The following is a 20,719-nucleotide window of genomic DNA, read 5'->3' on the forward strand; positions in this document are numbered from 1 at the left end:
TTGATAATACTTTGAGTAATTTAAAATGGAAAATGTAAGTTCTCTTTTGAAGCTTTGCAAGTCCAACAATTCAAAAGTAAGTCACAAAGTGTTTTTCCTTCTGAGTCCTGTACTCACAGTATGCAAATTGAAATTTATTCTCATTCTCATTACCTTTAAACCATATCATATAGCTGAAGTAGTATGAATCTGCTCTTCAAAGTGTTGAAAAAGATTTAGAGAGGATAAACAACAGAAAACTTTTGGTGTATCACACTGATCCCTTCACTAGCATTGGCAAATGATTGGTTGTCTCTCAGACTGAAGCCAAGGCACACACAGGTGTAAATTGTTAGTGCTGCTGTCCTCTCTCAGAAGCCTTCTGAGTAGTCCTAAAAATTGTCAGACATCCAGAGATTCAGAGATGCTTATGCATGTTATGCATTTGCTTCCTTCTGCAAGTAACCAAGTAATTCAGGTTTGGATATCTAGCTCTGCTTCAGATTTCTCTTTCTTGAACGATGGAGTTGGAATTTTGCTTATTCAAGCCAAAGACTTCTCCCATGGATGTTCTAAAATAAGAGTTTTTAAAAACTTTTTCTTTTAAAACCTAGGAATTTGCTGCTTTTGCCACTTGGTTTCTAAACTAGCATAAACTACCTTTGTTTTATTCTATCAAAAGGATGTTTGAACATGTTTTTTTCTTTTTCTGTCTGCTGCTTAACCTGCTTTCTATCAATGTTAGAGACTGTGGGATTAGTAAAAAAAGCTTCAGTGGTCTTTACTGAAGGAAGGTACAGTACAGTACAGCAGCTGGCTAAGAGCCAACTTGTTTTTAATCATCTGCTAAAGAAATACATTGCAGTTTTAGATGGTTACTGACATTTTCATATGGAAGCATGTTTTGATTAGAGTCTTTCTTTGCTTTTCAAGTATAAATTGGGAAAGTTTCAAGTGGTTTCAGCAGTAGAATCTGCTTTGAATGGAGTCTCAAAATATGGCACTGGAGTGTGCTAGAACAGAGAAAGCACTCCTGTTGAAAAAGCAACTGAGAATACATTTTAGGAGAAGGCCAGCCCATGGAAATGAAATCTTGCAAGGTGCCTTGTGCCTTGCCCTCAATCTTTTGCAGCATCAAGGTTCAAGATCCATAGCATGTCATGGAAACCCTTTTCTTTGTCCCCATGTCTCCAAGTTGTTTCTGTGCTGGCAGGCAGGGAGAGACGATTCTGGCTTAGGATGTTACTGAGCCCCGTTTAAGTTGTCAGGAATGGCTTTCCTGAGCAGCCTTTTGCAGACTTTTTAACCACACTCTCTCACACTTATTTGTCTGCTTAATGACATGTTGCTTACCATTTTCTGTATTGTGCTTGAGATCCACATCGAAAGTGCCATGTAAAAGCTAGGTAGCACTAATCTGTAGTGGCAACTTGTTAAAATGTTGTGGTTTCAGTGATGTATTTGTAACCACTCTAACATAAGATAAATGTGACAAGTGCTAATTCCAAACACCCACAATACTGAAACTGAGAACAATTTAGCTAAAGCACTTTGAATTTCCCAAGGACATCTGAGGTCTATGGTTACAACATCTCAGTCTGCTTTTATCTGAGCATCTCAGGATGCTTTTACCTGAAAAATGAAAACATTACAAAAAAGATTCAAGATTAAGTGAGGAATGCTTGTTTTAAAAGGGGTTAGGGCAGGAATGCTATGCATATGTTTGAAATCTGCAAACACTTCTTATTCTCCAGACAAAGTGAAGGAAATTGTAGGTAAGAATAGGTTGATCTCTCCATGGGAAAAGAAATAAGCTAATAACCTAAGGCCTAGACCTATGCATTAGCACAACTTCATTTGTGAGCATCCCTTTTCATGAGATTTTCCTGATGAGTCTGTGTCATGGACACAAGAGATCCTAATGTGAAGAAGCAGCCAATCTGGGTGAGGAAGAGAAAACTTCTTCAGATGGCATGTTATCAGAATTATGTCCTTTTTTGATTGGAATGGAAAGTTCTATACACACGTGCTGAAAGGTGGCCCCATCAGTGCCCAGTGAGAGAAATAACAATCGCAGGGATTTGGAAATTTTCATTTAAAAATGAGAGAGACAGAAAAAGTGAAACTGCATCATCTTCAAATGACTTTTGCCTATGGGATTTGTATATGGAAGATGTTAAAAGCCTGATTAGCCTTCAAATTAGAAGAAAGTGCAAGATGTCAACCACACCCTGAGAAACCACTGAACAAACAAGTACCTTGCTAGTACTAGTGACTCCAAGAAGGTGAAAGACCCTTGCATGACAGACAGTAAAAGGTGCTTGGGGTACCAGTAATACTGTGCAGCTGCAGAACAAGCATGGGATGGTGAGAAAAGAAGAGAAAGACAAGAGGTGTGTGAGCAGTCTGCAAATCACAAAACAGGGTCTCAGCTATACTATGTTGGATTTGGTTTGTGCATAACTGCTGGGAAAGATCTTTCACACAGCAAAAGAAGGAAACCTATAATAGGGATGCGTATGTTATAATGTGGGGCTTGTTTGGAACCGTGCAACTGTGCAAAAGAGGGATTCCTTTCCTATAATAAATCTCATACACTGATATCTTTCATCTCCCAGCAAGAACAGTTCAAGAAGCTTTGCTAAAAGGACAGTGATTATGGTATCTTTTCCATTGTTCTTTATTGGTTATTCTATTGTGAAGTATTTTTCCAGAAACTGTTGTTCTCTGTAGATATTAAGACATAGAAAAAGATTTCTGGGTTCCAGATCACAAAAAGTTAAAAGTTGTCTACATAGAGAATAACTAAAAAGAAGCAGAGAGAAAAATAATGCACCTCTATCCTATTTGCAAAAAAATTCACTTAGCCTTGAAATAGATTTTTTATCTTTCTCTCTTTTCTAACTATCTTTTCCTCCTCTTTTTTTTTTTTTTTTTTTTTTTTTTTTTTTTTTTTTTTTTTTTTTTTTTTCTCTCTAGCTCTTAACTCCTGAAAATATGCTAAAAATGGTGGGGTTTTTTAATAGAGAAAAATATTTTTCCTTTGCTGTTATTTTTCCTCTGAAGTGTGTGATGCAGTTATTTTGTATACTTAGAGCTATTTTCTCTGACACTGCAGCTACATCTTCCTCTGTGTGAGATATGATTTACTTACTAGAGTTATAATGAGCTTATCTTCATGAATCACTAGAAATTAGCCAGGCTAAACTCTCCGCATTAAAGTTTACCTAACAGTGATACTATTCACTGTAACCCAAAGTTTAAATGAAATACCTCCTTATTATATAAACCAAGCGCAATAATAAGTATGCAAAAATGACAGATCTACCAGTATATTTTGATTATTTTTATCATAGAATCATAGAATATCTTAGGTTGGAAGAGGCTTTAAAGATTATCCAGTTCCAACTCCCCTGTACAGACACATGGGCACAGACATCTTCCTCTAGACCAGATTGTTCAAAGCTCCATCCAGCCTGGCCTTAAACATTTCCAGGGATGAGACATCCACAGCATCTTTGGGCAACCTGTTCCAGTGCCTCACCACCCTTAAAGCAAAGAATTTCTTCCTAATATCTGATTTAAACCCACTTGCTTTTAGTGTGATGCCATTCCTTCCTGTCCTGTCCATTATAAGCTCTTGCAAAAAGCCCCTGTCCAGCTTCCTTGGCACTGGAAGGCCACAATTAAGCAAACTAAAGTCTTCTTTTCTCCAGGCTGAACAATCCCAGTTGTCTCAGCCTCTCCTCACAGGCAAGGTGCTCTGTCCCTCTAATCATCTTGGTGGCCTCCTCTGGACTCATTCCAACAGATCCCTATCATTCCTTTGCTAGGGATTCCAGAGCTGGATGCAGCACTTCACGTGGGATATCATCAGAGTAGAGTAGAGAGGCAGAAGGAATCTATAAATGGTCTAAAGACTGTATTCTTCTAGCATGTAGTAATGCAACAATTAAAAACGGTGCAAGCTTTTAATAATATTCCAAACATTGAAACAAAACAGAAGTTTAGCCCCTTAAAAAAAAAGGAAAAATATTTGGATTATAAAAATCCGTATGCAGTATAAGACAGAAAAAGAGTATTGTTACTCTTCTGATTACCTTATACTTTGAAATTGTATAGCTCATGGGTAGCTCCTTCTCATTTCACCTGGTTTCTGGTTGTAAAGTGAATGGGAGGAAGTGTTTTTCCTTGGATGTGATAAAACACTGGAAGTCTTCCAGTTGGGTCATGTATACCTCGAAAAGTAACTTTCTGCCTTCATTTTTATGTCTTTCTCTTTAGGAAATACCTTCTTCAGGGTTAGGATTCTATTTGGAAACTAAATGTCTTAGTGCTTAAATTAGCTCTTTTAAGAGGGAAGTTATACAGTGAGTTGGCATCTTGCTCTTCTGATCTGGGAAATGTCTTATAGAACTACACATACTGTTAAGGGCAGGAGTGAGAGGTGGGGGAATTTGAAGCAATGGTAATACACTTGCTTTTAAAAGCTAGTGGAGCAGGAAGCCTCCCCCTAGGCAGGGTGACCAAAATCTCTCAGGAAGATTTCCACTAGAAATTTCTAAATAAATGTATTTGTCGTTCTTTTGACCATAGCTGTATTTTTGAAGTATTTTTCCTTTGTACTTGGCTGTTTTCCTTACTGCTTTAATATGTACAATGCCCCTGAGGCATTATTGTGCAATTAATCCACATGTTGCTCTTAAGCTTAAAGATAAACCTGTTCTATAATGTTTCCCTTCTCTTATATTATTATTTGCAAATTTTGGAAATGGTCATTGAGTTTAGAAAGCAATGGAACATGACTGTATGTGAAACTCCATCATGTAGCATTGGGATAATCAAGGAGATAGATGATGGATGACTCTGTATTTTCAAGTTGTGGGATTTTAACTTTTATGACTTTGGCTGTGGAATCTGCTGCTGACTGTGAGCAAACAGCTTAATCACTCTGTGTCTCTATAAAACGGTTATAATAATTCCTTGTTGCATCAATGTTATGATGAAAATGAAGCAATGTTTCTAAGTGGTGGGTAGTGAGGCTGTAAGGTCAGGCAGTGAAAGCTAATCCGATTGCCTCCCTATTTGCTGACAAAAAGTTATTTAGCAGTAGTCCTTGAACTTCTATGCACAATATGCCTGTCTGCGTGCAGGGAAAGGGATACAGCTGTAAATCCATGACCAACGTGGTTTGTAAGTGAAGGAGAGGGAGGGAAGCTCTGGGCAGCTCCTCAGGCTGCATGGAGAGAAGAGTACTGATGAGTCATGTCTAGGCAAGGATGAAAAGTGCATCTCCTTCCTCAAACATGGATTTATTTTTATTGTTTGGGCTTTGCAGTAATCTTGATCTCTCTCCTTTTGGCACGACTTGTACCTCTGAGTAATGCCCATCACAGACATATAATCATAAACACCAAAATTATCTTATGACTGAATCTAGTTAGCCCTGAATCTTCTCATCTCCCCACTCATGTCCACCACTGGGTGTAAATCAGCTTAGCACTCGTTGGCAGCTGTCTTGTCCCCTCTTTGATGTACAAGGGACAGCACCAGTGGAGCAGCATAATGTTTTTCTTTTGCAGAAAATAAACTGGGACCAGAATATGTAACTGACTGTCTCTGCCTTACAGCAAGGTGACCCTAGGCATGAGGTGACTGCTGCCAAAAAGGCCCCTTCTCAAGGTTAGTTACTGATTGCATCAGATTTTTGTGGGCAGCTGTGGAAGGCCTTGAGGAAGGGTGCCCTCTGTTCCCTAGGGAGAATCAGTAGTAGAGCAAGATGAACTAGATATTTTCTTCCTCTAAGAGCTGAGCTGCGCAAATCATCTGCAGGTCCCCCCTGTTGTGGATGGTGCTGCTGGCAGACCCAGTCCTGCCCATGGTGCTAGTTCTGCTGCTGGCCTTGCCTGGGCAAAACTTGCCTCTGCATCTGCACTCACAGTGACAGGTCAACAGGTCCCAGCTCCCCCTTGTATCTATCAGGTGCCTATTCATGTCTCAGCCGCCTTCACCATTCAGGCAGCCTTTAGGAGGAAGTAAAGAATATGGCAAGGGTGTGGTCTGACCACTACGTTCAAATTCTTACGTTGAAAACACCAAATGAACCCATGAGAGAATATAGGAAAGTGAATTGCACAGAAAATACTCTTCCTTTTTTTATGATAATGATTTGCCTACTTCAGAGATAAGATGGTAAAGCTGGTTCCAAAGCCAAAATTCCAGCTTTCTGAAACAAGAAGTAGAAATTCCAAACTTTCATTTGAAAGGAAAAGTAAGTATCTTAATGTTGCGGGTTCAGTTTTCTCTTTCTTTTTCTTTCTCTCAGGGAATTTTTCTTTCCATTTGTTGCCCTGGAGATGATGAACGGACGGTATTTAGAGACAAAAAACATGGCTGGGCATCTTCAAATTCCAGAGAGGTGATCCTGGGGAGGAGGCGGGAAGGGGTATGGTTGCGGCAGTCTCTTAGCTGGGAGTGAGCTCTCTGGCTGGGGGGGTTTCTCCTGGGAAGTGCAGCGATGCCATGAGTGTCTAACCCCGGGACTCGGCAGGGTCAGGGGCTGGGCTCAGCCGTTCCTGCTCTGCTGTCAGCAGGGAGAGCGGCCACATAGGGTGTGGGGAATGTGTCCTTCCCTTGACGAGGCTGAGCTGTGGTTTGCTCACAAGGTCTGTTTATTTCTTTTTGCCGTTTCTACCGGCTGCCAAAATCTCCCTTTCCATTGAACCCTGCTGCCCTCACCATTGCCGCCAGTTGCCAGCGAGTGACACTAAGGTCCATTGCTGCCCAACTGGACCTGCCTGTCCCTGCTTTCTCCTGCCACTGCTTTGGGATCTTCTGCTGCACTTAGCTCGACCTTCCCGCCGTGTCTGGGCCCATGGTGTTTTTCTGCCGCCGCACCCAAGGTGTTAGCTACATTTTTGTTTGACTCCCTCCAAGGGTCCTCCTGGCCGCCGTTCCTGCTGCTGTGCCGGCGTTATTGCTACACTTTGATTTGCTCACTTCAGGTCTGTTCACCTCTGCTGATCTAGCTCAGTGCTCCAAGGTTCCTGCTGCAGCTCAGCCCGCCACCCGAATCGGCACCAGCTATACCCTGTGAGTTTCACAAGGGAAGCCACGTCCCCTCTCCTGAGCCGCCATCACCGCGTGAGGGAGCGCGAGCGGCCCCGCGCCACAGCGCCCCCTGCCGGCGCGGGAAGCACCGCAGCGCCCCGGAGCCACCAGCGCCCCCTGCCGGCTGCGGGCGGGACCGCACCAGGGGAGAGGGACGGGAGAGCGGGAAGAGACTGAAAGGGAATGTGCTCTGGATTGATGGGGCTGGAGAGCGGGAAGAGACTGAATGGGAATGTGCTCTGGATTGATGGGGATAGGAGAGCGGGAAGAGACTGAATGGGAATGTGCTCTGGATTGCTGGGGATAGGAGAGCGGGAAGAGACTGAATGGGAATGTGCTCTGGATTGATGGGGATAGGAGAGCGGGAAGAGACTGAATGGGAATGTGCTCTGGATTGATGGGGATAGGAGAGCGGGAAGAGACTGAATGGGAATGTGCTCTGGATTGATGGGGAAAGGAGAGCGGGAACAGACTGAATGGGAATGTGCTCTGGATTGATGGGATAGGAGAGCGGGAAGAGACTGAATGGGAATGTGCTCTGGATTGATGGGGAAAGGAGAGCGGGAACAGACTGAATGGGAATGTGCTCTGGATTGATGGGATAGGAGAGCGGGAAGAGACTGAATGGGAATGTGCTCTGGATTGTTGGGGATAGGAGAGCGGGAAGAGACTGAATGGGAATGTGCTCTGGATTGCTGGGGCTGGCACTGGCGTTGTTCATTTGCTTATACATACATGCACTGGAAAGAACTGGCACTCCTTTTACCGTATGTTTGTCTGAAAAGTCCTTAATTTCAGAGTTATAGTAGCTCAGAGCAATGGGGGTCATGTTTTTCCATTCCAGGAAGGAAGGTTTTGGTCAGTACAATGAGTGAGAATTCTGGGTATCTTAAGGCTGGAAGCTCCATTCTCCATTTCTTTGGGTGGATATTGAGTAGCATTCAGAAATAGCCATCAGTTTTAATAAGTAGCAAGAAAACTTTTAGATGTTTTGGTGGTTTATGGTGCAGAAAATTAATTTGGAAATTTCTGAACTCGACCTTACATATTGCTTTCATTCAGAAATGATCCCAAACATTGCAGATACTCCTGAAAAATAATGTACATGAATGTGAAAATACTAGGCATAAAGACATATGACATGTTACATTTTTTTAAAAGAAGATTTGGGCCTGTCCCTGATATGCAAATTCTGAGCAGGATTAGAATTAGAATTAATTACATTTATTCTAAGTGGTGATAGTTCCCCCTTGGGGATGGTAATGTCATAAAATTAAACCTCACTTCTTATCTGAGCTTTGTTTGCTATCCTTGTTTATGGTTCTTCACTTCAACTGAAGTACTTGAAAATAACTCGTGTGGTGAGGTGTAGACTTTGTAGCACAGGGTGAGCAGCTCTTACAGGATGCCATGTAGAAATACCATGCCAATACCATGCCAGTGACTAGAGATGGGGAAAAGGCTAAGGCTTGTAATGCTTTCTTTGCCTCAGTCTGTAGTAGTTAGGGTACTCCAAGTAGTAGTAGTTAGGGTACCCAGACCCTCAAGCTGGAAGATAGGGATGGGGAGCAAAATGAAGGCTCCATAGTCCAGGAGGAAATGCTCAGCAACCTGCTTGCCCACCAAATGTACAGGGCCAGAATAGGTCCACCTGAGGGTACTAAGAGAGCTGGTGACAGCACCCACTGAGTCATGCTCATGTAGATGTGTCTACATGGACTTCAGTGAAGTCATCAATTCAGTTTCTCACTGTCCTGGAGAAACTGGCTTCTCATGGCTCAGACCAGTGCATCTTCACTGAGTTAGAAACCCCCTGGCCCAGAGAGGGTTGGTGAATAGTGCACATCTTGTTGGTGACCAGACACCAGGGCTGTTTCTGAGAGCCCAGTGTTGGGACCAGTTCTGTTCAATATCTTTATCAACAGTCTGGATGAGTGCCCCTTAAGTCAGCTTGCAGGTGGCACCAGGCTGGGTGGGAGTGTTGATCTGCTGTAGTGCTGGAAGGCCCTGCAGAGGGATCTGGACTGAGGCTGAGAACAACAGTATGATGTTCAACAAGGCGAGTGTGTGGTCCTGCACTGGAGTCACAACAGCCCCAGGCAGCCCTACAGACATGGGCAGAGTGGCTGAGAAGCTGCCCAGGGGAAAAGGACCTGGGGGTGCTTGTTGTTAGCAGTTGAACATGATCCAGCACGTGCCCAAGTGGCCAAAAAGGTCAGTGGCATCCTGGTTTGTATTTATGTATTATGTGGCTAGCAGGATGTGGGAAGGATTGTCACTCTGTACTCAGCACTGGTGAGGCCACACCTTGAATCTTGTGTCCAGAGTAGAGCCTCTCATGACAAGGCAGACATTGAGGTGGTGAAGTGTGTTCAGAGCAGAACAACTGAGCTGGTGAAGGGTCTGGAACACAAGTTCTATGAGGAGTGTCTGAGGGAGCTGGGATTGTTTAGTCTGGAGAAAAGGAGACTGACATGAGATCTCATCATTCTCTAAAACTACCTGACAGAAGGGTACAGTGAGGTGGGGGTTGGTCTCTAATCTCAAGTAGGAAGCAACTAGATGAGACACAAGGACCCAAGTTGCCCCAGGGAAGTTTTAAAATGGATATCAGGAAAATTTCCTTCACAGAAAGGGTTGTCAAGCAATGGAACAGTCAAGCTGCCCAGTTAGATGGCTGAGTCACCACCTCTGGAGGTGTTTAAAAGACTTTTAGACGTGGTGCTTAGGGACATGGTTTACTGGTGCACTTGATAGTGCTGATGAAACAGTTGGACATTAGAATCTTAAAGGTATTCTAAACTGGATAATTCTGTTTTATATATGTACTGGTGGATATTTCTGAGCAACATGAGAAGGGTGGGGGCTTGGAGTATTGCTGAATCATCTGAAGCACCAAGAATTAATTATAACATTGAAATTATATTTACATGTTGCTGAGGGCATTCTGAGAAAAAAAACAATATTTATAAATAGTTGATCATACAACCATGGAAACTAGAGACAATAAAAGTAGTAAGAATATACATAATCCACATTCCTACTGCTATAGAATTATCTTTTTCCTTTGGTAGATGTGGCTGACTAGCCCCTCTTTTCCCAAAACTAATAAGTATTACATTCAGCTACAATGTCTGAAGACTAAAGCAAGTAATAAAAATATATATTTGAGATGAGTTTTTAGAACTAAATTAAGTGTCTCCATCTTAGCCACCATATACAAGTACTTACAATTTATATTGTGATTCATTGTCCCTGAATTACACGATTCTGCAGTTCTGTGATACATTGATCTTTTATTGTAAACGGTTATTGAATTTATAATCTGGTGCATTCTTATGCAATGGGCCATAGGTATCTGAGATGACAGCTTTCTTTAGTTAGGACAACCAGTATTTGTTGTTTTACTGAATTTCATACCAGTTTCATAATCAGGAGAATGAAGTAGATGGAGAGACGCTGATATTTTTACTGGATGTAAAACAAGCCTTAAGAATTAAGGAGACAAAAAGAACAGTCAGACATCTAATACATTCATTCACACTTACTGATATTTGTTCTTAAATTCTATAAAGAGTATCAAGTGTCAGTTTGCTGGAGGCACCAGATCTGCCTGAGTATATTTAAATTCTGACAGATTTTAGGTGGGGTTTTTTTCAGTGACTAAAATGTGAATGATTATGTACCTGAGGTTGTAATTTTTAATGAGTAGGATGAACAAGAATTTTGTACATAGTATACAGTTATTTTAAAAATTCACAACTATCCTTCATTTACACACACAATTATTTAATCTGCCAAAAAATAATGGCAACCATGAAACCATAGTCAAGTACATAATGATATAGAAAAACAGCAAAATAGTAACCTTTATCCTCCTACAAGCAATGCAGCTGTGATATCCATTGTGAGTAGACATTTAATACTGCAAATGGATATTTCTGGCCTGGCAGATATTTTTGATTGCTCACCTTTCTAGTCACCACCACTTAACTAGCATCTTGGATAGCCAGAAGATCAAAGATCTTTCACTAAAGGTTAACACCTGAAATCCAGTTTTGACAAGGTGTTGTGATGCCTTGTTCTGTCTGATCCCTCTTTCCTGTCTCTCATCCCAGGAGACCTCTCAGCTGTGCAAGCCATTGCAGGGTACTGGAGCCAGAGAAGTTTCTGCAGGTCCCAATAGATTATCTGTTAGTGTCTGTCTAGTTATCTGTCTTATGCTATTCTGTCTTGCATTCCCTCAGGTTTTTGTGCCCTAGGAGGACTCTATTAGTATTTCTATTTGCATTCAGGTGTGAAGAGCAGTTGGTCTGCTTTTAGCAGTTTAACTTTCAGTAATGGAGTGCACATGCAGGAAAACTTAAGACCTATTTAAATTGTAGTGAAAAAAAGAGAATATTACATATGAATTAAATATTTTAAAATTTCTCTTACTAGGTTTTTTTTTTTTTTTTTTTTTTTTTTTTCTTTTGTTTTTTATTTTTTTTTTTTTTTAAGATAAGCAGAAATGGTCCTTTGTGTAGGGCAAAAGCAAATTTAATTTCGTAAATGGAGCCTTAGAATTTTTTTGAAATAACAAGGTTCTTGTACTTATCTTCCTGGGGAGGTTCATTATCTTTCCTACAAAAGAATGGAAGAGAGCTATTCACATTAGATAAGAAGGCATGATAGCTTAAGCCAAAAACCTTTTTGCACAAAGGACTATGAATATCGTGGCAGCATTACCTACAGGTGATTCAGTCATTTCTTATAATCTCACTAACGGATATAGGAACCAATGCTGGTTTTAGTGCCTTCTGAATCTAGATTTGTCTTCAGATGTGTGATGTAACATCTTAGAGGTGAAAAAAAGTCATTGTTTTGGGATTTGATGGCCAGTGGACCTAGGAAAACAAAAAGAGTATCTGCTAGAGCAGACTCTCAGATCCTTTGGCAGAGAGCTTTTAACAGGCCTTGAATAATCTTGTTTATCCATCCACTTGAATTTTTATTACTCCATATAGTAGTAGAGTTTGCAGAAAGATAATATATGGTGAAACAATGCCTTGTGATACCACACTAGCTGTAGAGAAGGAGAAAATAGTGATGGTGAGATACTGCATGCTTTTTCCCTTCTCTATAAACTTGGCTATTTAGCAGATGCACGCCCTATCTAGCAAACATGAATCAGACATACTTGGCCTGAGGAGTGGTGAGGATGGTCACAAAATAAATGTGCTTGTATCTGTGTATCTCATTTTTTGCATGTTGTCCAACTGAGCAGTGAACTGGTTGTGGGAACATGCTTAGTACCTCTGTGATTTAAGGCAGATGGAAGACTCATCACTTTAGCATTTTTCAGGATGGCTTGTAAATTTCCTCTGGCAATCACTCAAGTGGACAGGCATTTATGTCACTTAAGAGATTTTAAGGAAGTCTACCAACATGGTGATAATCAGCAGGAGCGTGCTGTCACTCAGATCTGTGCCATGCAAATCGCCTTCCCCTGGGAAAGTCTGTTCTAAAGAGGCACATCAGAAACCTGTTGATAGAAAGAGCACTGAACTTTCTTATGGTACAAATGGTTGATAGTTATTTAATCTCAGTTATACTGTGCCACATCAGCTAGGAGAGAATTTGGACTGAGAGAAAGATTATGTTTTATGCAAGGGGACTTTTTGCTATGACACATTGCAGGAGTTGCTATAGAAGGGTGAAGAGGACTCTTCTTTCTCACTTTCACTGTGATGAACATCCTACATTTTATAGGACCAGATTTGCATAGTACAGAGGTGAAATATGTTATCGCACTTTTTTTTGGGTTATCTTTGCCAGAAAGAGAGATGACTCACAAACTGAGACTATTTTTTGCTAGAAGAGTCAGCTGAATATGTGAAGCTGCTCCTTCTAATCCCTTTTCAGAAATTTGATAGATAGACAGTAATGTGCTGGCAGGAATCCTTGGTAATTCATATAAAAGAATAAAACTCTCTACTTTATTTGGTAATGTTAGGACTTGCAATGTTTTATAATAATGCTTTACAATATTTAGAGTGGCTGTCTACATACAGTATATATAGTATAAATTATTTCCAATATCAAAACTGGAATTCTTGGCAAAGTCTGAAATGTAAAAGTTCATATATTTTTAAAGCAAGAAGGAGCTGTTAAATCATATATTTTAACAGGCACCAAATGGGACACTGGTGTTTTCAACTTTTTCTATACAGTTTATTTTGTACTTAAATATTCTAGAAGTTTAGAAGGGCAAGAAGATAAATTATCATGAGTTGATATTTTTCATAAAAGCAGCACAGCAATCTTTTTCTTGAAGGGATACTGCTAACATTTAAGCCTGTCTGTAGCTGTAAATGGATGTGAATTTATGTTGACTGTAAATAAATGTTAGCAGAAAAATGACCTACTGAGACAGCTTTATATTATTCAGTAAATTATTGTACATGTAAGTTGTCTCATATAGTGGCTGAAACAGGTGCAACACCAAATCACATCCTTAAGAAATCTCTAAACATATTAATATTTAAATTACTAAAAATCTACTGTTGTTTTTATTTCTTTGCTATGGGAACACATTTATGTTGGTTACACTTGTCTAATTGTAATGCAAATGGAGGCATGTGTCAGAATAGAAGTTAGATATATTGCACAATGGTGTACAGAGGTGACTGTGGAATTTTTTGCTTCTCTATAAAAAAACACATTATCTATCCCATGTGTCGTGATGATGCTTGCTGCAGGAAATATCTGCTGCAAGAACTAATAAAAAATTCTGTTTTCCCTAATTTAAAATTAATCTAGTTTCAGTGTCATTAATATGTGCTAAGTTACAAGTTAATACCAGCTCTCAATGCCCTACACTCTTTCCTGTTTTAAAATCAAAGCTACTGAAGTGAGATCAGACTGTGCTTTCTGCAAACATATGTTGCTTTTGTTGGTCCTGCTATATTTAGTAGAAAATGAAAACCCTCACTTCAGTTCTGGCAGTTGGTTGATTCTGATCTTATATTAGAGTGTCTGGTAATTTCACTAGTGTTAACATGCTTACCATGTAGTGGGTGGATGAGAATCCATCCATGTCTGTTCTTATATTGCTCTTGAGAAGACAGGGTGCCTAATAAATGCCTACAACAAACCTTTGTTCTCAGAAGTGTTATAGTGCTCTAAATGGACAACCTATGCAATGCAGGGTATGCTCTGGAGTTTATGAATGGCAATGTAAGTTAGGATATGAGAGACTCTGGTCCTTTTCCAGCTATATTGATGGTTAAGCAAAATATAGATCTTTTTCCTCCACACCATAAACTGCAAAAACAGCTGCATAATATACACAGTCAAATGCCAAGGATCTAATAAGATTTTGCTTTCCAGAAATATAAATAATTTAATCAGATTAATGACATTGTTCTACCTGAGGGATTCTATAATTAGTAGATTATTGAAGCAGCACACAAGTTATCTACCATTGGCACCTGGAGGAATTCCTGTTGTCTTAAAAAGTGGAATCAAATTATATGAATATTCCTGTCATGCAATCTGTAAAGATAATAAGCCTTTGGCATTTTGTAAGCTATATAAATCCATGGATTTCACATTAAATATTTAAAGCACAGGCGGTGTTATTTGTTAGAATACTGATAAAAATAGTTCAGCCATTACAGCTGCCTTTTCCATTTGGTAAATCCCTCTTTGTTTAATTTGCTTTCAAGCCTTTTTAATTTGTTGGGAGTTTTTTTGTTGTTTGGGGTTTTTGTTTTGTTGGTTCATTTTTATTTTTTTTGGTTGGTTTTGTTTTTGGGTTTTTTTGTTTGTTTGTTTGTTTGGTGGTGGTTGTTGGTTTTGGGTCTTTTTTTTTTTTATTGTTACATTTTTCCAGTTCCTCTGGAGGTGTGTTTTGGACTTTGTATGGTAAACATGCAAAATATTTTTACAGACGTTTTACCCTTTTGATACAGAGAGCTTATTCAAACCAGGGGTATAAACAGATGCAAAGCAGGAAGATCTGTTTTGAACAGCAAAGAAATATTGCTTGAACTACATTGAAAAGGGTGTCTTTCTTCAGAATATATTTACAAAGCAGGAGCTTATTCTTTGATGTGTGCTCCATTCTAAGAGTTTGTTTGAGATACTACTGAAGATGGAACTCATCAAGGTCAAATATACATTTACATATCATAATGAGGGTGTTGAATAATTCTTGAATAATAGAGGCCATGGGGAAGATGGCTGGTGTCTTAAGAGACTGCAAAATCCTTTAACAGAGGATTTTAAAGATGATAAAAATACGATGACTATTTGTCTGAAAGTGACCTCTTAACAGTTTCAGTCATCTGGCAATTTAAAGTGAAAAAGTTTGTTGGTAAAAGTCTCTCTGTTTTTAATGGATTGCCATGTCAGGCTGGAGCTGCAGTCAGGATAACTGATGACCTTTGAAGTCCTTAGAACAAATTATGATTTGTGTGCAAGAGATGATAATGCAGTTAAAAAGATTTATGTAATAGTTCTTCAAAGAGCTTGAGGAATTAACACAGGGTCATAAATTAGTAGGATTTACAAGTAAGAATTACTTTACTGGGAGAGCCCTTTTCATCCCATATGGTTTTGCCTCCAGGCACTTGCTGATGTTTAAATGAAGAGATACCTGATGAAGCCTCCAGGCAGCTGTGAAATTACAGGGGCACCTGTGTTGTTAATAATCCATCCAGCTTTAATAGCAGCCAGGTACTTTCCCTGTAGAGTAGTGAGCTTCTACTTGTAGGACATGTGTCATAACCTTGTCACAAAGTATTTTTAGACCTCAGGCTAAATGACAAGCTAAAAGCTACTTTTACCCTTTTTCGCTTTATGGGTGGCCTAAGTAAATCCTTTCTAGCTGTTCTAAAGTGTATTATCACTCCACAGGACTTGTTCATATCAACACCTAGATATTTCTTTAGACTGAAAAAAAAATCCCATATAAAGTTTTAACAGTGCTCAGTATTCAGGGGATGTTTGACACCTGTGCAACAAATGCTTGGTAATTTTTGATATTACCACTACTGATAGTACACATTTTTCAGTATTTAACTATAAAGATACAGACCTTCAAGGACAGGAAAGAAAGGGGCTTCAGTAATGGCATCTGAACAGCATTGCTTCTTTGGTGAGAAGAATTACATCCATCTCCTCAGCACAGTCTCACAAAAAAGAGAAATTAAAGAAGGGATGTGTTTTTTTCTTCTGCCCCTCACCCCCACGTTTTAGCTGGAAACACCTCTGCCATAATTTCACAGATTCTTTCACTGAGGAGACTTGTCGTAGAGTATGCCCTGATTTTCTTATGTGCAGAGCTGCATGAAAGCCTAAAACTTTAAATGTTCTGAGGTCTGAGAATTATGGTTTGGGTTTTCTTAGCAAACAAGAGAAAGGGACATTATTTGAGAGGTTTGGATTTTCTAGCATACTTTAAAACCATTTTTTTTCTCATCCTACCTATTTAAGAATAAACTTGTGCACAACCCTACTTATCACACTCTTGCCTAAAGAGCTACTATCAAAACTACTATAATCTCTGAACCAAGCTTAATTCACCGTTTCATGCATTTACAGACTATTTGTAAAGAAAATAGAGTGAAAAACATCACCTTTTGCTTTCATAAACACCTTTTACTTCACCTCGGTCAGCAGAATGTTTAAAGCAAATGTAGAATTGTTGAAGACCATCACTCCTGATGATTTTGGATGCTAATAACATACAACTTCTTTCTTGCTGCAAAGCCTGAAATCTTGCATTTCTAGAAAAAGAAAATATGAATGTTAATTAAAAGGAATATATGTACCTCATTAAAACTTATTTCAGACCTTATACAGAGAGGATGAAGTTTGGGGAAATGCCAGGTATTTAAACAGGACAAATAAGACACCACTATTTTATCAATGCTTCTCATTGTAATTTAATAAGCTCTGGAAGCATCAGTGAAATGGGCTCTGGTTATCTGTCTTAGTTCATTCCTCCACCACTTGGGCTTATTTTCTTACTGGTTAGATAAGCCACTCTTGTTACATCTACAGCTTGCATCCAATTACTGGTTTTCCTGGTTTCCTTTTCCTACAGTTAGCCAAAGATTGCGATAAGGTATTTAACGGTGTTCTTCTCTGATTTCTGAAACTTCTAATTCTCATTTAATACTTTTCCGACGTTATAGGAGAAAGTGAAATAACTATGATGCTGCAGTTATTTGTCTGTGTCTGCACACAGATATGTATTTACACATTGCCTTTTTTCCTAAATTTTGACTGAGCAAATATGAAAGTCTGATAATTGAAAGAGGGACCAGATCGCCATCTGACTTTATTGGAATATCTGTTTTTATAGGAACAAGTTTCTTGATAAGACTATCCTCAAAAGTTGTTGTGCACCTGTAACTTTCTGTGCTCCAATCTTCAGTCATCTGGCATCCCATTTCCTGTCAGTACTGGATGCTCTCACTTACCCTGCCAAAGATACAAGGATACAGAACCACATGCATCTGATATGTGTAATGAACTATGTTATCAAGCTGATTCAGGGCTGTGGGGGTGTCCTGGGCTGAGTAAACTGTGATGCCACTTTCAGACATTAGCTCGTACCCCATCACTTAGCTGTGATGCAATAGTTTGCAATTTGTTTGACTGCTGGCTTTGGTATGAGCTCAGTGCAAGCAGGAGTCTGTTAGAAATTGTTGGGTGAGAGATGGCTTATGCTTTTCAGCAGCACAGTCACATGTGTGGCCATTCCATGTTAGTTGCTGGGCATTAAAGTGGTGTCTGTATTTTCTCTTCAGCTGTTGAACTGTTGAAGCCTGTTGTTGATCCAAGTCCCTGGCATATATTCCTGACCTTTGACTTCTATCTTGGCTCTGGTTCACAACCCTTGGATCATATCCTCTTGGCAGCTTGTTTGGTTCCTGTCTTTGGCTGTAGCCTTGGCTTGTATTCTGGCCCTGGCTCCAGACCTTTGGCTGTTAGGTGAGTTCCAGAATTTCAGTGTTTATCCTTGTTCCAGGCTTCGCTCTGAATTGGCTGTGCCCTTTCTCCTGCAGTGAATGGTCTGCAAACATTTAATAACACTGGGATTGTGTACAAGGGAAGAAAATGTAATTGTTGAGGAAACTTGTCTATGGATGTCCATGCTGCATTGTATGCCCCTGATATTCACCAGAATGAGGTCTTACAAGGAAAGAAATGTTCTTCTTAGTTAAGCTGAAACTTGACAAATATTTTTCCCTTGTTTTTTGGAGTGTGTCAACATGCCCAGTCTAAATGCTGGTTTACATATATAGGAAAGCTTTGTGTATGTGGGAAAGGTGAAAATGAATACTTTTGGTGTCCTGGAGTATATACTTAGACTGTAAGCATTTTCTATAACAGAGATATTCTAAAAAGGAAAAACCAACCAAAAAAGTGCCCAAATACTTTAAAAAATGCCAAAAAACAGAGAGGAAAAATAAGTGATCCAGAAGATAGTAATAGAAACAGTGAAGGGAAGAAGGTTTTGATAGAGAGGACAACTTCTGTATCTCAACAATTTTTTAATTTTTTTTTTTTTTTTATTAGTGTGATGTGATATTTGACCTTAGAAGACTAGATCATGTGAATCTGGATCTTGATCTGACTTGTGTCCAAAGGAAAGATAAGCTATGACAGAATGCTGGTCTTCAGGGAATAGAGTTGCATTCTAATGTGTTGCCAGCCAGGAGCCAAGGACACGCAATAGCAAAAAACAAATATTTGAGGAAAACCGACAATATTGACAAAAATCTACCTGCTGGAGTTTTTTCAGTGCCTGTCTCCAGAGTAAGGTCTGATTTTGGGATTTTTTTGTAAATCAGCATGACTTCACATTCTGAGAGCATCTACATCAGGAATAGCCTCATCAGTCAAACTGTCGGGTTCCAGACCACTCTAGATCTCATTTTCACACGTACAATACGCAGCATAACTGATAATTTATGTCGTCATTCTTTCTCAAAAGACCAAATTAAACGATCAAAATTAAAACACTGCAACCCCAACCAAAATGCATAGGCTTTTTACAAGGTTGTGGAAGGAACAGTAGTAGAAAGGAAAGGAAGAATTTAGTGAGTGGGAGATGTGAGAGAGGCTGTAACTTCCTGAGAGTGTACTAAGCTTAGCAAATCTTTCAGGAGGGCAGCAGACAAAGGGCATGGGAGATGAAGATAGCACAGGAATGATCTGGAGGGTTAGAACAACAGGAGACTCCAGGTTTGCATGTAAACATTAGAAAGAAGACAGTTTTCTCACAGGAAGAAATTAGTGCATGGATTTAATTATAGTTCAGGAAGGCACTGAGAGTTTGAGTTGTGTTAGATAGAAAAATTGGTGAAAAAGGTGGCTGATTTGTAGGATAGATGTTACTTCTTCCCATGCCAAAAATTAATTCCATTAAGCTCAAACCTCTCTAGAATACAGAAACTTTATTTTCTTTTCCTTGTCTTCAACTGAGGCCAAGCCAGAGTCTGTTTTTTAACAGGAGTTACTATTAAGCACTTAAATCTAGACTGACTGTGTTTATTTTCTCTGTCATTCCTATCATACTTATTGACCACATCAAGCTGCAAGCAAGCTGCTTTCAAGTCTGATTTTTGTAACAACACTCCCTCCTAATATAAGCATTTTCCAACCTAATTTTTACTATACATATTCTTTTTGCTGAATTCCAGCATCCTGTCTCTGTAGATTTCCCTGTAATTCTCCAACCTCTTAGTAACAGGATTTGTTGTCTTATGATGAATGTCTTGTTGCTTTAAGTCTTCTTTATTGACTTTTTTAAAGAGTGATATCCTTGTTTCTGTCTACTAAGCAGAACACTGGTAGATACCTGAATATATGTTATGACAAAAGCAGGCAAGAGCAAGTGCACTGTTGTATGTCTTTTTGGATAGAGGTACTCAAGCATCTCTCTCTGAGTGGAGATCTCAGACTTTCAACTCAGGGTGTTAGATGAGCTGTATGCAGCTCTTACTTGTCTAATAAAGTACATTCCTGCTTAATTCGAAGTCACATTCCAGATTACTCAACAGTTGTGCCCTTGCGTAACCTCCTATAAATGTCCAACACAGCAAGTCATCTTGCACTCATTTTGTGGCAGTAATGTATTGTCTTCTTCATAGCTGCAGACCCAGCCTGTCTGTCTAAGCTTCAGCCACTCTCTCAGTGGTTGTAGCCAACTCTCTTTTAGAGGAAGACACAGGGGAAAAAATAGCCGTCATGGTGGGCCTTATTTCAGTCTTGTCACTCTTGTTGGGAATTATGTAATTGCCTAGACATAAGGCCTGAACTGGAAACCAAGCTGCACCAACCAATTAGGACTACATACTGGTAGTATGTAGCATGGCTGGTTTCATGCTGCACTGCTTTTATTTTTATTTATTTTTATTTTTATGTTGCTTATGTTGATGATTTAGGATATAGCAGTGGAAGAATTAAAAGACTAAATCCCTTTGAATCGTTGGTTGTATTTGGAGAAACCAATTCAGTGGCTTTACAACTGGATCTGACTTTTAGTTTCTTTCAGACCATGAGATTCAAGCCCTTTGCCAGCTCTGCTAGGTTCAAATAATGTTTCTTGGATGCTCATAAATCTTACTTA

General features: G+C 39.5%; 1 long non-coding RNA gene across 2 annotated transcripts in view; it reads right to left on the minus strand.

Moving 5' to 3' along the window:
* Positions 1-20,719, minus strand: part of LOC130265242 (uncharacterized) — a 29,530-nt gene that overhangs the window by 1,598 nt on the left and 7,213 nt on the right. Inside the window, exons 2-3 of one of the 2 annotated variants that reach the window (XR_008842574.1) lie at positions 16,713-16,862; positions 7,672-8,178 (exon numbers count right to left, since the gene is read on the minus strand). This is a non-coding gene — a long non-coding RNA (uncharacterized LOC130265242). Of the gene's footprint in view, positions 1-7,671; positions 8,179-16,712; positions 16,863-20,719 lie in introns of those variants that run through there. The other variant, XR_008842573.1, reaches the window with a different exon arrangement.

Source organism: Oenanthe melanoleuca, chromosome Z, assembly GCF_029582105.1.
Source record: "Oenanthe melanoleuca isolate GR-GAL-2019-014 chromosome Z, OMel1.0, whole genome shotgun sequence".
Lineage (NCBI taxonomy): Eukaryota > Metazoa > Chordata > Aves > Passeriformes > Muscicapidae > Oenanthe > Oenanthe melanoleuca.